Source organism: Nothoprocta perdicaria, unplaced genomic scaffold (genome assembly GCF_003342845.1).
Source record: "Nothoprocta perdicaria isolate Ctin4 unplaced genomic scaffold, notPer1 scaffold_165, whole genome shotgun sequence".
NCBI classification, from domain to species: Eukaryota; Metazoa; Chordata; class Aves; order Tinamiformes; family Tinamidae; genus Nothoprocta; species Nothoprocta perdicaria.
In genome coordinates this window covers 1,446,423-1,461,195 of record NW_020454816.1, presented here as the reverse complement: position 1 = coordinate 1,461,195, position 14,773 = coordinate 1,446,423, and the positions used below count along the sequence as shown (strand labels likewise).

The window sequence follows — 14,773 nt, the reverse complement described above, 5'->3', positions numbered from 1 at the left end:
CCATGATGGCGCCAGATGGACAGCGAGAGTGGTTGGGGGCAGGTCGCCTGGTTCTCGTCTGGATGGAAGCGACCCTTGGATGACTGACGGGTGGGGTTCCCAGAGTTTCGGTTTTCCTTGGCAAGTCCAGGGGAGGGGGGGAAATTAAGAGCATTAGTTAAAAAAAAATATATTAAAAAAAACCCACACACAACATTAAAATCTTACTTGACTTGCACAGCAAACATCTGTGAGGACAGTCCCAGACAGGGCACCAAAATTATAGGTACACTCATATTCTTGTCGCTGTGGATCCCAACAAGCGCTCCTCGCTAGGGCCGTTCCGTTACTCGGGCTCCAAGGCCCTGACACGGTTTTCTCTATTACACACATGCATGTACAGCCATGAGAGTGCGTCATGCTGTAACCCACCTTAAAAAAAAAGGCACTCAGTTCATGAATGCTACAAAGGTTGCACTCCACTTGCTCCTTAACATGCCTAGCTCCCCAGAAAATGTCACCCTGAGATAATAATTTGGACCCGAGGCCCACTCCACCATGCCCGGATAACTCCCTTTCGGTGGGCGACCGTTGAGGGAATAATGTTCAAATCGATCTGTCGATCGTGGTCAGGTCCCTCTTTCGCCGCCTCCGAGGTAGGAGAGCGAGGGGGTGGCCGACGGGGTTTCCGGCTCCGCAGGCATTACAGACTCGTCTCCTCAGAAAAGGGATCTGCAGATGTAAAGAGTTTAGAGGTCTCAAGTGGATTTGGGGTAAATTTATATTATAACAAATTTGTAACAAAACAACCTTACAAAAATACCTACATTTGCTTCAGGAATCCACCGGGCCGACAAGCAGAGGTCAGAGTGGACTCGGGGAAAATTGTATTTGCTCCCGTTCCCTCTGCTCCCTCCCCTTCACACTTCTTGCTGGGCCAGCTATTTTGTACTATGAACAAGATTCATGCCTAATTTTAAAACAACTGACGCTGAACCACCACCTTCTTACAATATTGCCTTGACCTTTTTCATCTCTTTATCCCCCTCCTCGGGCAATAAGAACAAAATCTCGCTCACTCGCAGAACTTAAATATGATATGAAAATACCTAAAAATACCTAAATACCTAAGAAAGTATTGAGGTTAAAACACATGCCGAGTCCTTGGGGCAAGGATTGATGAGCAATGTGTATGAAAAAAAACAGACAGTAACACACACAAAAACTACCCTGGCCATCAGAGCTACAAAGTCAGTACTATGTGATATTCCTAAATAGTCAGTGCCTTTACAAAATGAAAATGACAGATGGAAGAGAACAACAAGAGGAGGTCAGAAATGCCTCTCCCTTCATTCATCTCAGGAAAAAAAAGTTCCTCAGTATAACGGCTTATCGCCTCGTCCGTGAGACCTGTATTTTACTAACATACCCATTTCCTCCAACGGCCTGTTCCCGCTTTCATCGAAGCGTGCGTCTCTGACATGTTCGGCCACCTAGGAATAGGAAAAGAATCGTTTTTAAATCGAAGTCCTTCCTTTCTTGTGCTTAAAATCAGCAGCAAACACTTAAACTGAACGTGCATTATTGGTAACGAACTAAAACTCGCAGTTTGTGTTGTAAAACCAATCCTAGCCCAATGAGAAGCATTACTGCGGAATTGAGGTGAATTCCCTTTCAAATTTAGCTCCGCATGTTCCCGGCGCTCAGTTTTTATTCTGTTCAAAAAAAGCTTTAATTTTGTGTTGAATAGGGGATGTGGGCACAAGAGCTCGCAGTAGTTGTCAATCGTTCTTTGATTTATAGTTCTTTGTTCAAATCTCTAAAAAATATATTTCATCAGAGTATATTCCACATTTTCGATAATAAACATATACAAAAGAACAACAGTTTGAAAGTAAATRCAGATGCATTCTGCCTTACCTGTACCGTGTACTCTTTGCAACTTATCAACAAAATAAAAACCAGTTGGTGAAACAGAAACGGTCGGCAGCTCCCGACCACCCCTCTGCAAAACACAGCATCGTGAGATGATTTTTTTTTCCCCATCTACTTTTAGAAAATGCCTCTCGGACAAAATTGCTCGAGATGTTGGGCTAGAGGGGCCTCAGATTAATTTGGGTTCCTCTCACGGAGTTCAGAAAAATAACCCTCTAATGGCACCAAGGGAAACAGAAGCAAATAAAATTCACACAAGCAGAAACTTGGGGGAGCCGAGCCTAACAGTAACCAGGAAATACTCAGGCCTGTAGGGATTTCTCAAGAGCCCATGTTCACGGGTGTCGCTTCTGCGAGAACACCAATTAGGCCGCAACATTTTTCACAAGTCGGCCTGAAGAGGCGCCTGGATTCGGAAGCATTTCACAAAGCTCCAGGTGATCTATGTAAACAATTCTACTTGGATTCGCTGCCAGCTACTCCGAGAGCCCTCTAGATCGTACCTTCAAATGCCCGAGCAGATGGAGGAAGTCTCACGGCCCTTCCGCGGCCGGTCAGTCGCAGGCTTCTCCGGCTTCTATTTCTGCAAAGAAAACGTACAATTAATCATCTACGGTACTTACGAGGCCAAGGGACCAGGTCACGATGTCATAATTTAGGCAAGTTCATTTGCTATCATGGAACCTTAAGGTATCTTATGAACAGAAGCTTCGCTATTTCTATTTGACACACCTCCGAGTACGTACCATCGGGGCAGCCGTCCCAAAAAATCAGTAGGCACGAGCTACGGGCCGCCTCAGAGAGGCGCAAGGCTCGATGCGCCGCCTCGGGGGACGCCGACCGCCCCCATGACRCATCCTCGGGAGCGTCTCCCGCGCGTGGAAAGGAGTCGCCGGGAAAGGGCAAGCTCTGCCCGGCATCGCTGGCCCGCTCGTGCCTTCCAGTTCCCAGAGATACAATGAGGAACAAACAAACCCCATAGTTAGACATAAAATGCTAGCCCAACTCTAATAACGCCTGCCCAGCCTAAGCATTCCCAGAACGAGCGTTCTCACGAGTGCCCATTGCTAGGGCCTGTCCATATTAACTTCTTTGCTGCCGMTCGGCTCTACTCGGCAGTCGCCCCAGCACAGCAGATGGTAGAAATGAACAATTCCTTCAGTGACAATTATTATTACGAAATGAAAGCACGCATCTTGGGACCCTGGATCTGCAGCGTTTGCTTTCCTGCTTTTACACGCACTGCAAAATAATCATTCAGAAAAAATAACAGAGGCTCCGTGACAGGAGTTTAGAAGCGTTTTGGTTTTAGAGGTAGCGCGTTCAAAGAAAGGGTCAGCCCGCTGAGCTTCAAACCGAGGTCTAGGGCTGAGGGCCGCCCTTTCGGAGCCGGGCGTGGGGGCTGGCCGGGACAAAGCAGACACGAGCTCCCTAAATTGGCTAATTCTCAAACATATTCCTATATATATATATATATATATGTATATATATATATATTCCATATTCCAACGTTTACTCCAATGCCCCTTGCACAATAGAGACTAGCAACAACTGCTTATATTTGAATAACCCTAGAGGGCGGGCGGAAAAAAGTGGAGAAGGAGGGATAACGGCTAGAAAGTTTGTTCATGGAGGTTAAAAAAAARGGGGGAGAAGGAGGGATTACTGCTGGAAACCTTGCTCCTCGGCTCCCCCGAAGGCCGGAGCCCCCAGGCCGCCATTCCCGCTGCGCTGCCCCTACCTGCCGCCATGGCGGCGCCTGCGCATGCGCGCCCCCCCCCCCCCCGCGCCGGCCCCGCCCGCCGCTAACGGCCGTANCCCCCCCCGCCCGCGCCGGCCCCGCCCGCCGCTAACGGCCGTAACGGCCGCAACGGCCGCGCTGCTGCTGGCGGGGGCGCCCTGCCAAGCGGCGGAGCCTTCCTGCCAGTGTCCAGAGGTGGCCCTTGCTGGAGCAGCGTAAAACAAGGGTGTGCCAGGGTGCCCTCGAGGAAAATAAAATTAACATTAACATGGAAACTCCTGAAAACACTTTGTACGCGGCTTCTCCCCATCGCACGCATGCTTTTGGACACTTATTTATGGCCGCGTCTGCTCTGCCCGGGGTTTGTCCGCAGAGCGGCACCGTTACGCACAGTCCTGCCACCCCTCAGCCTGCTTTAATTTTGACATTTCATTTTTCAGGTCCTTTTCTAAGTGTGGCTACTGCTCCCTCCTTACCTCCCTACCAAATACCTCCTGTGATGTCACCTCCACCCTGCACATGTGAAATGAAGTGTTGAACCACGCAAAGGAGAGATCGAGCTTGGCAGATGGATTTTTCTCCTTTTTAATTTATTCATGTATTTGCTTTAGATGCAACAAAGCCGGATTTGGGATCTAGGATGACAACTCACACCTGACACCAGATACAGGGTGCAGTGTCATTACCACATTGGAGGCATGAGACGTCTTACCACAGAGGTACCAAGAGGTACCACCTAAGAGGTCCCTTGCCACCATCGTTTGGGTTTTGGTTTTGCTCATACAGACCTAGTCTGCAAAATTTGTATGCGATTTGTATGCTAAAACCACAAGAACCTCCACGTTGGCTGYAGTTGGCTGCTACTATGACTTTTTCCTTCTAATAATAGAACCTGTGTTTTACTCACTAACGCCATATAGGGGGAAAAGGTTGTAAATGCAGATGTTCGCTCTGTTTACAATAAATTCTGAAAGATCTAGCACAGTCTTTGAGCTGAGTTTTTAAGCCAAGATAAACAATACAAAAATGTAAACTCGGAATAAAAGCGTGCGATTCAAGCTCCCTCGGAGTGACAGCCTTAACAGGGTCCGAGCCCGCTGCGGGTTATAGCTGCCTTCAGCCAGCAGCGGGATAACCGTGCGGCTTATCCACAACCGAGCTGGGGCTTCTCCCCTTGGCCCTGCCCGCAGACTTCTCCTCGAGGGAGCGGGGTTTGCAGAAACTGCCTCTACAAACACAACAGAAATATTCACGTTTTTCCTTTAGAGTCTGGGAGGTCAAGGGTTTAYGGGAAAGCCTCCAAGAGGTACTTAAACTTAGTCATTGCTCGTTCCTTCATTCCCCAACTTCCTCTTGGTAAAAAAAAAAAAAAAATCTGTTGGCCTATGGTCAAAAAAAGAGACGAGCCACAGTTGACCTCGGCATCCACATACGGCCGTGAAAAATGATGCTACTGCTTCATTAGATCCAGTGCAGCCTCTGTAGAGCCACACACGTAAACAGAAAGGCAGCGTAGTGACCGATAGCAGTAATTTGTTAATACTGAATCTAAGAGAAGCATGTTCCGAATGGGAAGGTARATGAGCGAGCGAGCGCAAACGACTCCACATAGAAACCTACAGCGACCCCAAAGCGACCGCCTTCCAGTTTGCTTGTCGACAATCTCAGAATTAAAATAGGAGACCAGAAAACTCAGCCTCAGCTCTGACTACRCTAGTAAGCATCAAGCGAGAGATTTCCATGGCAACAGAGAGGTCAGAGAAAAGGGATGTGATTAATTAAAGAGTTGGACCAACTGCAAGGAAACACAGGTAATTCAGCAAGACAGCCAGTAAAGAGAGAGGAGACGGATAACTGCTACTGTGAAAGTTTTCTACCATAAACAAAGGTCATGTTCATATCAAGTTTTCTTCCTTTCAGCTCTTCCCACCTAAGAAGCCGCCAAATGGGAATTTGCAGAGCTGTGTCCCACAGCCTGGCCCGCCATGGCCTCGTGTTCCCCGTGTCCCGCCGGAGAGCCCGTTCGGACCGCAAAACGGGAGCCTCGACGGAWATTTTGTCGGGTCAATATGGGCATTATTTTATTTCCTCAGCACGGCTGCTCAGATTGTCAATGTGATGCCCTGCTGCGTGTGAAAATTGGCCGGGCCGGTTATGAACAAGTCCACCAGCCACAAATTCCAGAAAGAACGGGAGGGAGATAGCCCTGCATCACGCGGTCGCTCCTCGCCCACGTTACCAAATTCRCTCTGATGAACTGATTTACAAAACCTGCCTCATGTAAGTGATATTTGTCTGAGGCAAAACACCCCAAAATCAGAGCATCCGGCGAACCGGATGCAGTTCAATGCGGCCCTCRAACGTACTGTTCAACCTTTAAATTTGGCTTAGAGTAATAAGTCTGGCAGGAAGAAAAATAAATAAATAAAAAATCTGAGCAGGAGGTATATTCCACTGCTGCTGAAGTCTCAAATGTCCCGAAAAGATTCTGAAATCTGCCCAGGCGCCAGGCCTCCTCGGTGGCACCCACCAGCATCACTTTTTAAATTTTTTTCTCCTTTGGGCAACTATTTATTCAGCAGTGTATAAAGAGAAGAACAAGATCACCAGGAAGTTTCAGCAATTTAAGCAGATGAAACCAAACTGCCTAGCCTGTATTTCCACATAACTGGCATGTCTCCCAAAGGGATGCAAGTTAGGCACAAATGGCTGACCCGATCCAAAAGGAGCATTAGACACCTGGGAAATACAGCTTTTCTATAGAAAACAGCTAATAAGAGCTAACAGCTAATGACTTCATACATGAAACATTTCATTCTTTGTAAGTCAGCTTGTAAAAAGACACAAAACTGACCGGAGCATCGGCGCAATCCTGACGGAAGAGATTTAACAAATACTGGCTACAATTCTCCACGATTGATCGGTTTAGCCAAGTTCACACCCTTATTTCAAAGCATTTCAATAAATACTCCCCATTTTGACAAATAGATGATTTTTTTTCCATCTAAAAAAGGTCAACAGCTTACAATGGTAAGAATTCCTCTAGGGACCTGAGGAATGAGGGGTAGATATCAAAAACCATTAGAATATGGAAAACAACTCACATGCACAGCATAATCCTTAGTGAACAATTTCAAAGGCAGACTGTACGATGGCCATGGTGACTTGTAAATTCAGCTTCACAAAATACAGTGTGCTGCCTCCACAGGGGACTAAGAGAGGACCTCGAGCTACAGGCGCTACCTGGGTTGTTGCGAGAGCTAGGAAACAGGTAGCTAGTCCGAATGCTTTAAAAATAATGTTCTTCATAGCAATTCAAAGCAGAAAATATTGGGAAAATAGCAAGGATGATGTAATTGCGCATCTCGTTTCTACAGCAGGTCCCATATGAGCTTCAAATAAAACGGGAGCTTTTGCGGAAATACCGGCTATTTATTCTTCACACATGTGGCCAAACCCCTTTTCCTTTTATAATCTTGGCCAAAATGGGCCCACTTTTTCAGACCGATGGAGCATTTAGCGGTAATGGCCCTAAATGGCTTCCTACTGACATACGATAGCATCGGCCCGGGAAGATTTACGACACGGAGCCCCAGGTGAGGATGCTCCTGCAGACTGATTAGCACCGTCTATCGCAGTGATTGAAGTGTTTCTTCAAAGAGCACGTAGAGRAGCAGAAACGGATCCGTATTGTCAGCCGCCGGCACTTTCAGTGCAAACAGCTGCCCCGACAGCTCCACCACGAGCCGCTGCGATCGCCGGTCAATCAGAGAAGATAAATCCTGGCGTCAGCTCCAATTATCCACATACTCCGGTTAACTCCCCGAATCGCAGACACGAGACCCGCTTTCAACGCGCACATGGCAGGCACGATCCCCTCGCTCTCGGGAGGCAGTCGCACCGGCTGACAGATCCAAAGGCTTTCCGCAGCTCGTTAATTCCAATTAAGATTTTCCTCCCAATTTCACCCCGCTATTTATTATCCCGGGGCAGCTCCCCTCAACTGTTCATCTCCTGCCTCGCCGCTGCCCACGTTAAGACTGCCCGAAACGGTGACATTATTACAAGTCCCCGAGGAGACCTGGCCACATCCTCGAGCGTTGCACCTCAAAGACGGTTCCTGCCCTAAAGGGAACCTTCTAACTGTTAAGGTCCATCCAAACACCTTCTAATCTACCTATTCAAGCACCCTTCCTTCCCTCCTTGCGTTCCCTCGGGTTTTGTTTTTTCTGACTGCTCTAGTCTCAGACTACGAAGCTACATTAACAAAGTGCAACGCTAGAAAAGAGCCGCTGCAGAATTAGCTCCTGCTCTTTATTCAACAGTCTACAAGTACTGATGTCTTGGAATGCTTTAAGAATATATATAGCATTATATACAGTGATTTTGTCTGGCACACTACTGTGCCGTGGAGTCTAACMACCGCAGGGCATAAAGGAGACGCTAACATCATTTTTCCTGTGCATCATTCCTTTCCTTGTCTCTCCAAACATCAATGGAAATGGAGGAGTTTTATGGTACATCCTAATGATCAGCACAGCTATCTGAAAATCAGGGTCTGCCAAAATAAAAGCTTCCTTAAAATTGTTTTTTTTTTTTTTTTTTTCTCTTTTTTTGTCCAGACAGACAGTATCTAAAGGAAAGTCTGATAGAAGGCCAGGAGTCCAAACCCTCTGAGGGGATCTCATTGGTGTTTTCAAACCACTTATGTCCAGTGGATGCATTAAACTACAAGAGTCAGTTCAGTGGCCATTAATTACAAAAAATGCAAATTCCAAAGCCAGTGGAGATCTCGAGTCTCTCCAGATTTACCAGAAAAGTCTAATCCAGAACAAAKAAGTTACTTGGAATTTGACCTGATCAGGAAACAAGTGCAAATCTTAAAAGTGTGCATCTCTATCCTGCCACCTGCTTTCTAAGCCAGCAAATCCTATTTTAAGCACATTTTACCATCTTCCTATAACGATCAGCACAATGTGAAACCTGTCGCTCCGTGATTAAACCTCTGCTCCAGTATGCTCTCTATGCGCCCTAAATACTCACTAGTTAGCAAGGACTCCTGCCAACTTCTGTGAAAGGAGTTTTGCTACAGCTATATTGCAAACCCATAGGAGAGCTGGAATTGACCATTATTTATGTCTCCATACCCAAAAAAGAGTAATGAAAAGGAACCAAATGAACAGAAAACACTCATAACACAGCCGAGCTCCGATAGCTTTTCTCTGCTGGAACCACTCAGGACTATCACCACCCTCATCCTCACTGCAATTGAACCTGCAGGTTCGAGGACGTGCGGCGCAGAGGCTGGAGCACATGGAGAACCACCGTGTTTTATTGCTAGGTGGCCTCAGAGGCGAAGGACAGGGAGCACATGGCGCATTTAAAGTACTCGCTCGTGCGGCGGCTCCCCGCTTGCAACGCTCACCCCTAAATGGCAGCACGCATTGCAGCTCCTTTCCCATAGGAGCAGTGGTCCTTCCGAAGATCATTCCCCAAGGCTGTCGAGAGGAATGTTCTAAGAAAAGGTGGTTGTTTGCGTTTGCTTACTCCCCCAAACAGTCCTGGGTTCAAACCTCTACTGCTTTTTCTCCAAGCCTCAATAACTTTCGAGCAACGTTTACACAATAAACCGAGGGGCAAATTCCTAAATTATTTTGAACGCAGCTTTGCCTCCTATCCCTGTTATTCCATAGTGAATTTCCAACAAAGTGAAGAACAGAGGACGAACAAAAAAACCACAGTTGTTCCTTGTACAAACCCACCCACAAAAACCCACACATTTTCCAAAATCCTGCACCATCACAACCAGGGGTCAACCTAGCAAAGTAACGGGCTGAACTCAAGCACCTTCCTTGGCCAGGGTCTCCTCCAGGAGACCGTTCTCCAAACAGATATCCCTCCTAAACTTGATAGATCCTCTCTCCCATGCACGAATGTCAAGAGGACTATAAAAGGAGAGAAAGCGCCAAGCGGGACCCGCAACGCGTCCTCCTGGGAGCACGGGGGACCTTATTATTCTGCTTATTATTAGCCACAGGTAATGTCAAACTGGCTTAATACACTTGGCCTATGGGTTGCAAACATCAATTTTCTACTTGCACCGGCATCTTTACGGTTGGACTTGATGCTCTKGAAGGTCTTTTCCAGCCATAATRGTTCTGTGGTGCAGGGGACCCGAACAGGCAGCTCTCGTGTCCCCTGCTCATTCCCAGAGCGGTGGCCGCCGCTATCGGAGCGGCTCGAACGGCCCGACCAACATCCCGCGGCCGTGCAAGGCTGGGGAGCGGCAGCCTGGGGACGGGGCCGATGGCCACGCTGCTGGCTGGGAGACGGGAACGGTTACCAAACCCAATGAGCAACACCGAGCAAAGGGTCGGATTCCAAGGGGATGATAGATTTTTGTGTGAGACTTACAGCCCAGGGAAGAAAGACGGAGCCGTCACATAGGCCCGGGCCTCTTGGCATGAGCTCTATTTCCCGCAATACACAAATCCTGCCCTGTTTCTGGAAGATGACAGAAATAGAAGTGAAATTTGCTAAGTCATCATCCCAAAAAGAGGAATCATGAGGTCTCTCTGAAACCAACAAGTTCTAAAATAAGTTCTGCTTGAGGAAAATACAACAGTAAGCTGAGGCTTTCAAATGACAACAGGTTCCAGTAACAGAAGAGACATCAAGCGCCGCRGTAGAAACCTTCTCAAGCGGCCAGGAGCACCTTCCCAGCACCTTTTACCTTCCATAAAGCTTTTTTTTTTTAATGCTGAAACCACTAACACCGCATGGAAACCAGTTCCTTCACGATGCAGAGCCGGGAGCTGACGGCGACGGACACCCGGCCACGCGTCCGTGGTGCATCAGGCCTCGTCGCCCCCGAAGCAAAGCCGAGCCTCTTGCACCCCATTTACAGCGCCAGAAAAGGCACGACATTCTATGATGAACTCCTTTTCGGTTAATATCTAGCAACCTAACTCCACTTCCTTACCAGCATTTTGGGCTTATTTTATCACTTTAATTTGCTAAAAATACATAATCGTGYGTGTACCAGTGGAAACTCAGTCCTGGCCTCAAATGCAAAAAGTAAATTGTGTTTCTGCTTAGCACACAGCCAGGGTGACACAAAGTGATGGGAAATAAATTGACCCAAGTCTTGGCCAGAGAGGATCTGATGTATTCTATAGAGAGGCAAAGGACAAATGATGCACTGCTCTTCCCTATTCCCTATCACGCTCCTGGCAAACAGGGGATCCATTGGAAATTGCGGTTGCTGCAAGGACGCCCACAGCTGAAGCGGTGCGCCTAAATCCCAGGCCGGCAGTGCCGCGTGTTTTCCTCTGAGAAAAGGAGCGCAGGTAACTGCTACCCTCTAGAGGAGAAACCTCTGCCAGGCACCAGCGGGAAGCCCTGTACTCCATTACTGTGTTACCTGTTACTATAATACACCAATTCGGACACGAATCCGGATCACGGGGTGATTTGGAAAAACACGACGCTTTGCTGTGGATTTTAATGCCATGTATGTGGCTTTCAGAAGCTTAAGTGTTAGGTTTCAGTTTGTTCAATAACTGCAGATTTTTCTAAGCGTCTCCCCAAATCCATCACTATAAAGCTTCCCAATTTCAGTCTGTATAAGCACAAAGAAGACAGCAGCAGCCCAGGAGAGGCCAGCTAGACTCTCAGCTACACCACCACATCCCCCAAACCTCTGTGTTCCCCTAGTAATAACTGAACTACAACAACAAGGGGATAAGGAAAGAAAATAAATAAGCCTCTGGGTACCTTCCATGGGGAGACCGAGCAGAGCTGCGTGCCCGTCCGGCATGGGAATGGCCACGGCATCTGTGTGATCCCGGGTGCCACCGCTCCAAGATCTAGGACGGCTTCCTGAGAGGCAGGACAGCGACTCCACTCCCCAGCGCCGCTCTCCCCAAGGACACCTCCCCTCCTGCCTGCACCGCTCCCCAGTACAGCGACCATCCAGATGTGAAGAGCGAGCAAAATGGAGCTCCTTCTTCACAAGAGTTGGGCCAACTCCCACCCCCGTGGATTCCTTCGCTCTAACGCACTGGGTTTTTCCCCACAACTGTGGGGCTTTTCAAGCTGTATCCTCACCACAGACTTCCTGGCTATTGCACAACACACATGGCAAGGTGGGCACCCCAATGAGGAGTTTAAGTGTGTCAGGACAGGGGGGACACCAAGCCCCATCGCTCCAGAGCTCCCTATCCAGGATCAGGAATCCCAATGGTCCTGATTTTCCATCTCGTCGGGCTCAGACAGGCCAGGGCTCCAGCCCATATCTGGGATGTCCCCAAAGGCAGTCGGACCCCATCTGTCTTCCCAGACCCCCTGGCCCCTGCGGCCCTCCAGGGAGCAGCGAGGGGCAGTTAGAGCCCGTTCACAGGGACAGAGCAGCCCCTGCCCGGGCACCGCACTGAGCCGGGAGAGAGGGAACCGCTGGCCGGAGCGAGTCCGGAGCCACGGCCATCACGGGATAACARCAGCCTTGCTCAGCTCCTCTGGAAGCTGCCAGGGTTTTAGGAACCCAGGCCTGATTTTTGGCCTTCTCAGGTGGCCGGTGCCCACGGATGCGGATCCCCCAACACGGCCTCAGGAGGAGACTTGGATCAGTGAAAACCTCTGGCTGCAACTAATGTCGTCTTGTAACATCTTCTGGGTAATACAAGACACAAGAAAACTACTCTGTGGACAATTCATTTGACAAAGCAACAAGCTCATCACACCTAATTCCCCCTCGTCTTTCTCTAAAGGAACCATCTACCAAGCACACTACATGGAAATATTTTCTCTCCTCCGACCAATACCAGACTAGTCGCAGTTTAACCTTCGGTTTAACCTGCGTCACTGGTAACCGCACGTGTGTCGATAGGGCCTTGGGGATGAGGGCAGGGCCTCTGGGGACACGTGCGCTCATGGTCACCTCGACCTTGGCCTGATCAGCTGCCAGAGCTGCCGTTAGAGCCGGAGAAGCAGCCGGTGGTCCCCTGAACCCCTCGGGGCACCAGCCGACCAGGCCCCCGCTCCCCAATGCCGCTCGGCCCGGCGAGAGCGGCTGGACCGAAGCCGGGCTGCAGGGGAGGGCGGCGGGGCTGCTCTGTGCGCTCCGTGGCTCCTTCATGAGGTAAAACCCAACCGTTTACCCACGACGAACCACCGGCACGAACCGCCGTGACCCGGCACCTCAACGCTGGCCCACACAAGCGTTTCCCCTAACGTGTGGGGCAGACCCACAGGACCCTCCTGCGCACACAGCTCCGGCCGCCCGGCCTTCATGGGCACCGCTTGCCTGGGACCATCCGCCCTGCGCGCTCCCACMAAAGCACGAGGAGGAGCCTGGGGAGAAAATTCCTTGGATTTACCTTAGATTGAAAGCAAAAGGATTTATTGAGTTGTAGGAATTTTGCTTTGCAGCAGTCACCCTGGAGGGCTTGACAATTTGCCTTTGGCTTGTAGATACTATTGACTTGTCCCTCACAGAACACCATGGAGATGCTGAGGTCCAAGAGCCAAACCTGGAAGCTAAGGGGCCGGTACCCTGGATAAAGGGTCACGTTCTTGGATCATAGTCCAGATCTTGGAACAACCTCCTATTATTACTTTATCTTTTTAAAAAGGAAAAGCATTACGATACTCAATAACAACAATCTGCTCTTATATCAATTGTTATTTTCAGCAAACTATTCCTAAAAGTTTTTGCTGTGGGTTTGCATCTGTCAGGGTGAACAAGTTCTTTGCTAGAGCAAAACAAAACATTGCATATTGTTTAACCAACAAGTTTGAATGCTGTTTCCATACAATTTCACAAGTCCATACACCAGAAAGTTGCTCCTTACACATCACGCAAACCAGCCTGCATCTGCAGGGCTTCCTGCCAAGAGCRGCCCGTCCTTAGCAGGCATGAAACGGTGTAAAATCCACAGAGTTTGGAGTTGCAAAGCTCCACGCTCAGTCCAACCCTTGGTAGCACGTGACAGCCTCRCATTAGGTGCAAGTAGAATAATTAAAATCAGACCTAATTTTGGATTTGGGTCTTTCCCATATAATATGGGTCAGTTTGACCCACTTTGGCTTAGCCTCATGCCTGCAAACACATAGGCTAGTATTTTTAACGGAATGCCAGGAACACAAGCTGGATCCGGATTTCGACCTGCTTTCTGCTTATGACCACTTACTCCTTGACAACCAGGCTGATACAGGTTTCTTTCATTGTTTCTTTCTTTCTTTCAAGCCATGGCCTTGCTCCGAGAGGCACACGTTTGCAGACTGAAACAATCAAAAGGGAGATTTCATCCTTTTTACTCATTTTAATCAAGTTTCTTTCAGCTACTTGTTCTCCGATTTTGCTTAACCTGCTCATTAGACTGCCAGCAAACATCAGCAAAGCACAAGAGCCAAACTGCAAACAACAGCTAGGCTGGACAGGGAAAGAAAACATCCACGGGGACAGGAGCCTTCCACAGCGCTGGCACTGACCGCTGTCAAAGTGGGCAAGAGCCAAGCGATTAGTATTTTTTCCCCTGTATACTTCACGCTTTAGACTTCAGCTTAAGAGTAACCCTAACATTGCTTTCTAATGTTGGGCTCATAGTGGAAGGTCTTAACAGGCTATGACAGGACTGTGCACGCTCAGGGATGTCACAGAAAGGAAAAGCACCACATGCACAGCTTCGGCCTCAATTTCACTCTTAAAAAACAAAACAAAAGAAAGACTGGTTTTGAAACCAAAGCTCTGGTAAGAAAACGTTGCATTGGTCTAGCAGATGCTTTCCACTGATTGAAAGAACATAGGCAGTTTTTTTCCCCAGGACAGCAGGATATGGGATTCCCGTCTCGCCGGGATGGCTGGAAAGTGGTCGCGCGGTCCCCAGAGCAGCAGTCCCGGCACGGCAGCGGCACCCGTCGAGCCCACGTACCCACGGTACCCTCCCATCGGAAACGCTCTGGGAAACTTCAGCCTAAAGACACGCGTAAACACCGGAAGCTAGAGACCAGCTTCTAGACTAGCCCAAAGATTCCCAGCTCTGCAGACAACTTCTCACCTCCAAACCCGACGCGACCGCGGGAGCCAAAAGGGACCGCGGCAGAGGCGGATGCTCTGGC

The 14,773-nt window shown here is 48.8% G+C and overlaps 1 long non-coding RNA gene across 1 annotated transcript; it reads right to left on the bottom strand.

Moving 5' to 3' along the window:
• Positions 1-30: 30 nt before the first annotated feature.
• On the bottom strand, positions 31-1,465 carry LOC112944277. The gene is made up of 2 exons (XR_003248741.1): positions 1,409-1,465; positions 31-711 (listed from the first exon to the last, which is right to left on the bottom strand). It is a non-coding gene; the product is annotated as an uncharacterized LOC112944277 (long non-coding RNA).
• Positions 1,466-14,773: the final 13,308 nt, after the last annotated feature.